Source organism: Pinus tabuliformis, chromosome 7 (assembly GCF_031772625.1).
Source record: "Pinus tabuliformis cultivar Carrire ecotype Pingquan chromosome 7, CPIR1, whole genome shotgun sequence".
NCBI classification, from domain to species: domain Eukaryota; kingdom Viridiplantae; phylum Streptophyta; class Pinopsida; order Pinales; family Pinaceae; genus Pinus; species Pinus tabuliformis.
The window spans coordinates 1,566,227,959-1,566,237,042 of NC_142293.1; positions in this window are offsets into that span (position 1 = coordinate 1,566,227,959).

Below are 9,084 nucleotides of genomic sequence, written 5' to 3' on the forward strand. Positions count from 1 at the left end.
AAACCAAAAAACCAAAATCTTGGAAAGAAAAAGAAAGGAAAAAGTTATGTTTTTGTCTTTTTCTCTTAGACAACCAAAGAAATTTTTGAGGTCACAAAAAGAACTACTAAATTCCAAAGATAAAGCAACAGAACAAAGAGTCCTTAAACTACTAAATTCCAAATATCAAGAAACAGAACAAAGAGTCCTTATACCTTGCAAGTTATAAAACTCATTAATAAATGAAACTTGAAATAAGAAGGACTACAAACTTGTACAAATTGATCTGAACAGTAGCAAAATACTTCAGCAAACCGAAAAAATATAAAAAAGAACAACTCTCAAGATTTCCAAAGAGACATTCAAAAACACGAAAAACAATCAGGTCAAACAAAAAGGAAATCGAAGCAAATCAATTTGAAATCTGGGTTATAAGCGAAATCAAAACCAATTTCTTGTTCTAGAAAACCAGAACATCCAAGAACTTCATACAGAAGCCTTGAACCCAAGACCCAAACCAAAACCTTACTCAAAAATAAATCCTAAGCTAACTAAGCTTTTGATTGAGAAGGAGATTTGAAAATGAAAACTTGCAAGAGAACATAGTTCTACAGACAGTGGATGACCATAAAATAGCAGAATTCACCAGGAAACAGACCTAACTGAGCAAAAGATTTTGAAAAAACAATTCAAAATTATGTATACGGAATTGTGTAAAGACACATAGGCATGCACACACATTTCAAACATAGGAAACTCATGTATACGTGAGTCTATTGTAGGAAACTAGCGTGTATACGCGACTATACCCCAAGAAACGCCTGTATCAAAGACTCAATCAAGAAAAACAAAAAATCAAGGCCTGATCCAGAAGATCAGACTTGATGCCTGGGAAGCTAATAAGTCAATGACACTGTAAAAACAAGCAATCAAGAAAACAAACTCATATCAAGAACAAAAAACCCAATTTTGTTGTGGGTGGGAACACCCTAGGGTCTTGGGTTGAAAACCCCAACAGATTGGAGCACATACAACAGCAAGAAATGCATAAAAAACAATTTAAATGCTTAAACTACTGAACAGGGAAGAAGTGACCTTACCCGGAGGTCCTATGTTTGGGTTGATCCCACAGGGTTTAAACCCTTCGCTTCTTCCAATGCCTTTAAGACTTGTAAATTATCCAAGCAAAGCATATACAACAACAATAATAGAAAGAATGTTCATTATAGACATGTTATATCATATAAGAAAATGAACAATTTCACATTAATATAAGATTTATAAACAAATCACAACATGGATCAATGCATAAACATGATAAATATCAGGAATAGAACAACATTTCTTTATTGATGTAAGCTAAATGAAAGGTAGAAAACTACAACCTGAGTCTTTTTCCAGCTCCAAGTGGAATCGTCCTCCAGATCCACCTTGTCCTAGCCTCAACAATATTCCTCCATCAATACACACAAGGATGTCATAAGAGGGATGAAGGACATCTCAAAAGAGGAAACAAAGGTTTCCTATAACTTGGGGATTGCAGGAGGCATAGGGATTTATTCAAACTCGATCAGGGATCAATAAACTATAATATCAATATCTCATCTCTTCTCCTCCTTTAGGCCTTCCCATGGAGGTTTATTTATACTTCTCCAAATTAGTTTTTTCAGTTGGGAAACAGTTGGCCCATGGGCTGTAGTAGGTGAGTAATAGGTAAAACTCGTAAACGTCACCCGAATTTAAGGAGATTTATTATTTTTAAGTCTTTTAACACATATACGTGGGTTGGCTATATACTGACCCACGTGTACACACTTTTAACACAAGGAAAAGTAGCGTATGGGAAATAAAACACTGTTTTTTAGAATTTGGACCAAGTCTGGAAAGGAAGGGTTGCCCTAGGCCATAACTAGAGCATCAAATTTATGAAGAGTGGTAAATGGTGCTATAAAAGTAGCTAGAGCGTTCATGTTGAGATTCCAATGTGAGCATGTCTTTTATGAATGATATTATTGATGAAAAGAATAGTTATGGTCCATTCCCATGCTTTCGAAATTCAACACAACATTCGAGCTCTGTGCAGACTTAGTTGACTAATTACTGTTGTTGTTGTTATTAGTCCTTCTCAGGAAGTTGAACTTGGGGGTCTTGCTACTGATAATGGTCTCGCTTGTCCTTTGTTTTAATTCTGCCAACTCATTGGACAGAGTCTTGATGGTCTTGGTCAAGCTTTCAAGATCAATAGCTTCTTTATCCTTGGCCTTGTTTGAAGAGGCCTGAGACCTTTTTCCAGTCTCCTTGGAGTCTTTAGATGATTCATCATCGACAATGACTCCAATTGCATGCAATTCCTTTTCAATAGTGATGGCTTCTTCAAAATTATGTGCCAAAGTTTCTTTCGTCGTCCTCTTTACGATTTGCACAATGCTTGTTGGTAAGGCAAAAGTGTAGTAATCAATTGTGATGGAGTCATGAGGCTTCATATCCATGGGAAATTTGTTCAATATATAATTAAACCTCTAATTAAAATCTTTAACTTTTTCTTTCTCCCCCATATTTAGATTCCCTAACTCCTTTAATAACATGGTTTGGTTTTTGTCATCAGTGAAATTTTCTAGGAACAACCTTTTAAATCCCCTCCAATTCTGAATTGAATTTGTAGGAAGACTATGATACCAAACAACTACTCTACCATCTAAGGTACAAGGAAAGAGTCTACATGCAACATCATCATAATGTACCTCGATCATCTGTAGGTGTAGGTAGAAGTTATCCAAATGGTCTTCCACTTTGATCGACTTGTTAGGGTCATATTTTGTTAACAACTTTTCTAGGTGTCTTGGCATATTATGTAAAATACCCAGAAGAGTGAGTGGGACCTGAGACATCCAATCCAAATCTTGGTCTTCCATGTTCTCATCTTTGTGCTCATCCTCCACTTCAGAAACTGAGGAATCTTCTCAGTGATCACCTATCCCATGGAAAATGTCATTTGACAGCACAACGTTATCCTCGCACCCTACGTTGTAAGGTGGAAGTTTTTCTGATTGTTCTATGTTATCTGTGGATTCTGCTAATTCTCCAAGAGTAGAAAAAACTAGATCTTCCACTATGGAAACTACTATGCCAGTAGAAATTGTTTAATTTTTCTTATAAAAGTGATTATGTTATATTCTCCACGAATTAATCCAATATCCTTTGCAAGCTGATGGGTTATAGGTCAAATTTACTAGATGTGCTCATAGGTAACTTCACAAGTTGGTTCCGAGCTTGATTGAGAAGATGTGCTTGCTTTAGGAATATGAGTTGGAGAGGTGATGGGAATGTTTCTTCCTTGTCTAGAATAAGTGTGATGTGGTTGGGTGGATTTATCAGCCATAAAAATCTGGCTGCCCTCCTTCTAGCACCTGCAATGTTGACAGTGTTGGACTTGTCAATATTCAAAGGGGTCTCCCTGATATGTGATCCCAATTAGACCTCACACCATTTGGTATAAGAGTCCCATTTGGAATACAACCAGGTTTCCATCTACTTAAAGATATTCCTTAGCTTTAGCTATCCATAAGAGAGAGAATCACAGGTGTGCCTTCAAAAAGAAAGCAAGTGTGCCTGGTGAATTTTCAATTGCAGGTGCATCAAGGTTCTTCTACTATGGAGGAGAAAGAAGGTGAACCTATGAGAGAGAGGTAATAGTACCACCCTAGAAGATATACACACAAACAAGAATGTTTCATCTAACTTCCAGCAGAATATTCCACAAAGACACGGTGATCGTTACAATCATTAAAGCACATTCTCAATAGGATAAGCACTAAAATAACAAAAATGGTTCAACTACTTTAGTCCTAGTGAAAACAAACATGAACCATAAGCATTTACAAAAAAGTCTTAAAAACATTCATAATCCTTGTATGAAAATGTGACAGTCATTAAGATTCAAATATTAAGTAAAATTCCAAAGATGCATGAATACAATGAACATCACTTGCTCCAATCGTGGGGCATTGGAGCTACTACTTACTCCCCAAAAGTACTAACTTGTCTCTCTAATTCCTTATGGGAGAAGTCAAGCTTAAAAGTCCTTGACATGAGAAATGAGGATCTATTTATAACTTGAGGAGTGACCTTTCATATCCCCATGACTCTTGAATTTCTAACTTCTTGTGACCTATTGACGATGCTAGACTCGCCAACATTTTGGGGATCACCCTGGTATGAAGTCCCGACTAGACATCACATAGTTTGGTGTGGGAGTCCCATCCGCTATGATGGCCTGATTTCCATTTTCTTAAGGATTTGCCTCAACTCCTGCTTGTCAGCACAGGAGAGTGGTCTGCTTTGTCTTCGGGAAGTGAGGTTCATGTGCCTGGTGACTGTAAGTGTACTTGTCTCAATCGTTCTTTCACTGTGAAGGGGAGAGGGTGAAAGTGAGCTCCAGGTTGGATGGGATCAGTCCCAACTTGGCTAGGAACACACAAACCAACAGGACATGCACAACATCCGAAGGAGCAGTCCATACGGATGTGGCAGTCTCAACATACAAGGTAAGATAACATGTACACCACTCACAAATCAGTCCGAACGAGTGCAATGGTTGTTATAGCAATATTCATGTGAAAGGTATGTCTAATGTCTGGGAGAGAAGTCTACACGAGTTAGATAGCGTTAACAACAAATAAAACACATTTCCATTAATAGATTATGCATTGCAACAAATGAAATAGTTCAGATGTAGAACACAAGTTAAAGTAACATGCATTACAAGTGTTAAAGATCAGTCTTACAATAGATACAATACATGTGTGAAAACGTGTTGGCTTGTTAGCAGGCTTCTGAATTAAGAGAAAGTTCCAAGACACATCGTTACACCATACATGACTAACCCCAAGTGCAGGGTGTTGGAGCCACTACTTACTCCTCAAAGAAAATATTACAGACTCTCTTGGCTATGTGGGAGGAGCTGAGGTGAAAATTCCCTTGCCTGTAAAAATGAGGCGGTATTTATAGCCAACGGTGAAACTGACCCTTGTGGCTATTAGACTACCCTCATAACCATTTGACTTCCATGACTTTTCGACTTACATGACTCTTTGTTCAACAAGTGGGTCTCTTGGACTTCCACTTTACATCACATTGATTGACAACATATCCCATAGTGGAGATGTGGGCGACATGACTTGACATGACTTGAAATGACAGTGTTGGTACATTTGTGTTGTTGCTGGAGCATGTCTAGCTACAGTGTTGTTGGGTGATGGATGTCTTCATGGTGTATCATAGCTTCACCTCTGCATGGCAAAGTGTGTGAAGTCTTTGATGGTCCTTGGTTCGCTTGATGAAGCTTTAGCATGTTGTTTCTTGCTTTCATGTTGGAAGGCTTGAGAGGATCATCTGTTCGCGAAGGTGCATTTTCGTTACATTCATCTGCTTTGCATGCTTCATTCATTTTTCCATTGGTGAACATGTCCTTCTGCATGTGTTCCCTTCGTTCATCCCATTCGTTGTCTTGCCATGTTTGTTGGTGTACCTTTACCTACAGTCACTCATGACGAGATAACATCAAATCCAAAACCTCCTAGTCTACCATGACACATGATCATTTTGGATACAGGTGACCGGGAGAGGTAGCAAGGTTGTGAAGTGGGATGATGGTTTCGGTACTACTGATGAAAACTACACAAGAGACACTAAGTGATGGAGATGGGAAATCTAAGTCGACAATGACTGTCTACGAGGTCTAGCTCCATTGGGAGGCAAAATTTCGCAAATTTTGGGAGGGACTGTTTGGGTTGCAAGAAGGTAAGGTAGACATCCTCTATGCATTTTTCAGAATGAAGATTTAGTGGAGGATGGTCAGCCAGATTTGTGGAATTTTCCATAGGAACAGGTCAGGCTGCATGAAGGGTCGACAGGTAGGGATTGCACAGTTTTTTGGGGGCACTGCTAGGGAGACTGGCAGCCAAAACTGTGCAATTCCTAGAGGCAAATGCCAGTTGGATGCTAGGTCACTGGAAGCCAGAACTGTGCAACTCCCAGAGGGAATTTCTAGTTGGATGTTGGAGTCACTGGCAACAGAAACTGCGCTTGGAGGGAATTGTCAGTCTACTGCTAGGGGCTACTACGGAAAATGAATTGAGGCCAACTTGATGATCATCTCTATGCAATTTCTAAGCTGAGCTGACTGATAGGTGGTGGAAGGACTGCTCATGAACACTGTGCAATTTCTGAGATGAACAGTCGGTCGACTGTCCGGATGACTGATTAGGAAAACTGCACAATTTTTTGAAGGAGATAGGGATGGGCACTTGGTGTCTATCCGTCCTGTCTATGCAATTTCCTCAGTCAGTTGAACGGGTGAGGTCAGTGGCCTCTAAACAATTTTTAGGGGGAATCAGTCCCAAGGTGACTATCGGGTCTGACTATCTGGGTGGCCAGCATGAGAGTTGATTGAATTGCTTGCGAGTAGCGCAGCTTGAAAAGACTAGCTTGGTGCTTCTGCACTGTTCAGGTTGATAGTCGATCAAGTCGATGGAAGGGTGATGATCCAGCTGTCAGAGGGGTGTCTGGTCATCAAAACTTCAGCAAAAATGGCTAAGTGTGTGAACAATCAAAAGATGTCTAGGTGATCATACGAACACACACTCGCATGACTTGATGGCGAAACGACCAAACCATCCAGACACACATGTTCAACATGACTGACCAACGGTGCAAGTGACAAGCATGACACTTGTGATTGATCATTCATTGATCAAGAAGATGCTTTCTTGACAATGAATGAGAATCTGTGTGTGAGTGCAACATATGCTTTCATAGCAAACACAACAAGCGCATATGAAGTGAAGACTTTGAGCATAACCAGAACATGGTCGCAAGCATGACTTAGACATCAGCATGCAGAGACTTGAATGCAATGAACAAGAATGGTAGATGCAAAGACTCACACGAGCTCACAGAGTGAACCCGAGTGTGCATAGTCATCAAGTGAAACTCTTCAAAGGAGGCTCTGAAATTGGTGCAGGCCAAAATTTTGGAGGGTGGGTGTAGCTACTACAACACTTGGTGAAATACTGGTAGAACTCTAGCTTCTTTGTTGCAGTTCATTGCTAGCATAAGGCCTTGGTCTTTCGGGAAGTAGTGAATCATTGTGCAGGTTACTTCAGTTTCCCCACTTACCCCATGGAAATGTGTGGTTCACCCTTTGCCACTCATTCAAACACAATCAAAAGTTCAGCTTAGGTCTTAGTGTTTCGAATCCGGGAAGGGTAGTTTAGCTCACGAGTTGAACATTTTTAGAGTACAAGTTTTCATCCCTGGTGTTGTTGCACTGCCAACGGGCTTGGATAGTACCTCGACAGAGTCATGCATGAACACATACATTGCTCCACTTCGAGCGAGCATGGCCAAGATCCCGATGCAATTACATGCTTCACCTCTCTACGCAGGAAGTCTTTCTCTTCTTTCGACTTTGTATTTTTCAAGAGGACTATGCATAGGCACTTATTTATTTTTGGGGCGAAAGAGGGATCCTGACTTATTGAGAGTAGAAGAGGTTGTTCCTTCAAAGAAGCATGTAAGACCTCTGACATAGGTTTGCTCATTTAGATTTTCCCCTTCTCTATTTCTACTAGTTGGATGAGCTTGAACACATGGAGAAGAAGCTAAGTGTAGGCATGGGGCTTCCCAGTGTGGACACAGGTTCATGGTTGGACCGAAACATCCCTTGCAGATGGTTCATATTTTCTATCAGGACTTCATCGGCCAAAAGTTACAACCAAGCATAGAGAAGGTGGACACAAGATTGGCCAAGTGCTGTAGTGTCACAAGTTTCCTCAAATTTTAGCCACATACTCTATTCAAAAGCTAGGATGTAGTAGTTGGAAGTACTTATTTCCGAAAACAAAAATAGTAATATATCAAACAAACAAACCGAACGTGAACAAAAATAGTAAGTAAAATCAAACAAAGAAAAAGAAAATATAATAAGAAAAACAAACCAAATGAAACAACAAGCAGCAAGAAGACCCATCTCACGGCTCACAGCTTGTCTATATATGGACCGTTTGGTATGTTGGTACTTCTGCTACTACCGTTGTTGCTACTATTGCTACTATCGGAAAAATAAACTGTACAAGTTTCATTATCATCAGTTGGGCGAGGAAGGAGTCTCAATAGCTTGGCTGATAAGGTTGGAGCTAGCCATGCAAGATAACACTCCAATGTCTTTTCTAGGAGGCATTTTCCAAATATGACTTCTGCGAAGGCCAACAGTTTATTCTCGCCATTAAGAGGAGTGGCATTGCGTTTCATATACCTCTTGGATAACACCTGGATTTGGTTGCATCTTCCTTGTATGAGAGCCACATATGAGACCAGTTTGTAGCAAAATATTCATCTAGCTTGTTGGGCCAGTCTTTGCTGAGTAGCCGGCCATATGCTTCCGATATGTCCACAACAACTATGTTGATGCATTGGTGGACTCGACTGTCATGGGATAGTCAGATGATCATGTCTCAAATTTCACCAATGGTTGGTACTGATGTTCTGTCAAGTTGGATGATTCTCGCGGATGTTTCACTCCATCGTGCATTGATATTCTTAGCAATGGAGAGCGGCATGACGTTGGCTGTCGTGCCAGAATCAACCAAGAAGTTGTGAAAATTGTAGTTGAAAACTTCGAATTAAAGTAGGAATGGGAGGCAGCATCAGTTGTCTTCTTCCATCCGAAGTGTATTGAGCATAGTCGATAGTGATCCAAGAGGTGTGCATGCTCCCTTGCTAGTAGAGGATGTGTTGTCTGTTTTTGTTTTTCCCAACGCATGTAGCATGACATCTCGTTGACTCTGGACTTTGGCTAACTTGAACAAACTAATGTTCGCTCAAATTTTCTTCATGTCATCGACTATGTTGTAGTCGAGAGGTGGTAGACTCACCGAGGTGTCCGGGGTGGAATAGATGTTCGTGCTGTCCGACGGAGTGTTCTGCAACTTGTTGCTCATGGATGTACTCTTATCTTCCACTATCTTCCCAGACTTGCTTTATGTTTGTTTCTTTGAGGCAGTGGGTGGATTGTCCTTCTTTATCGGTTGTCTCACTTTCTCTTGC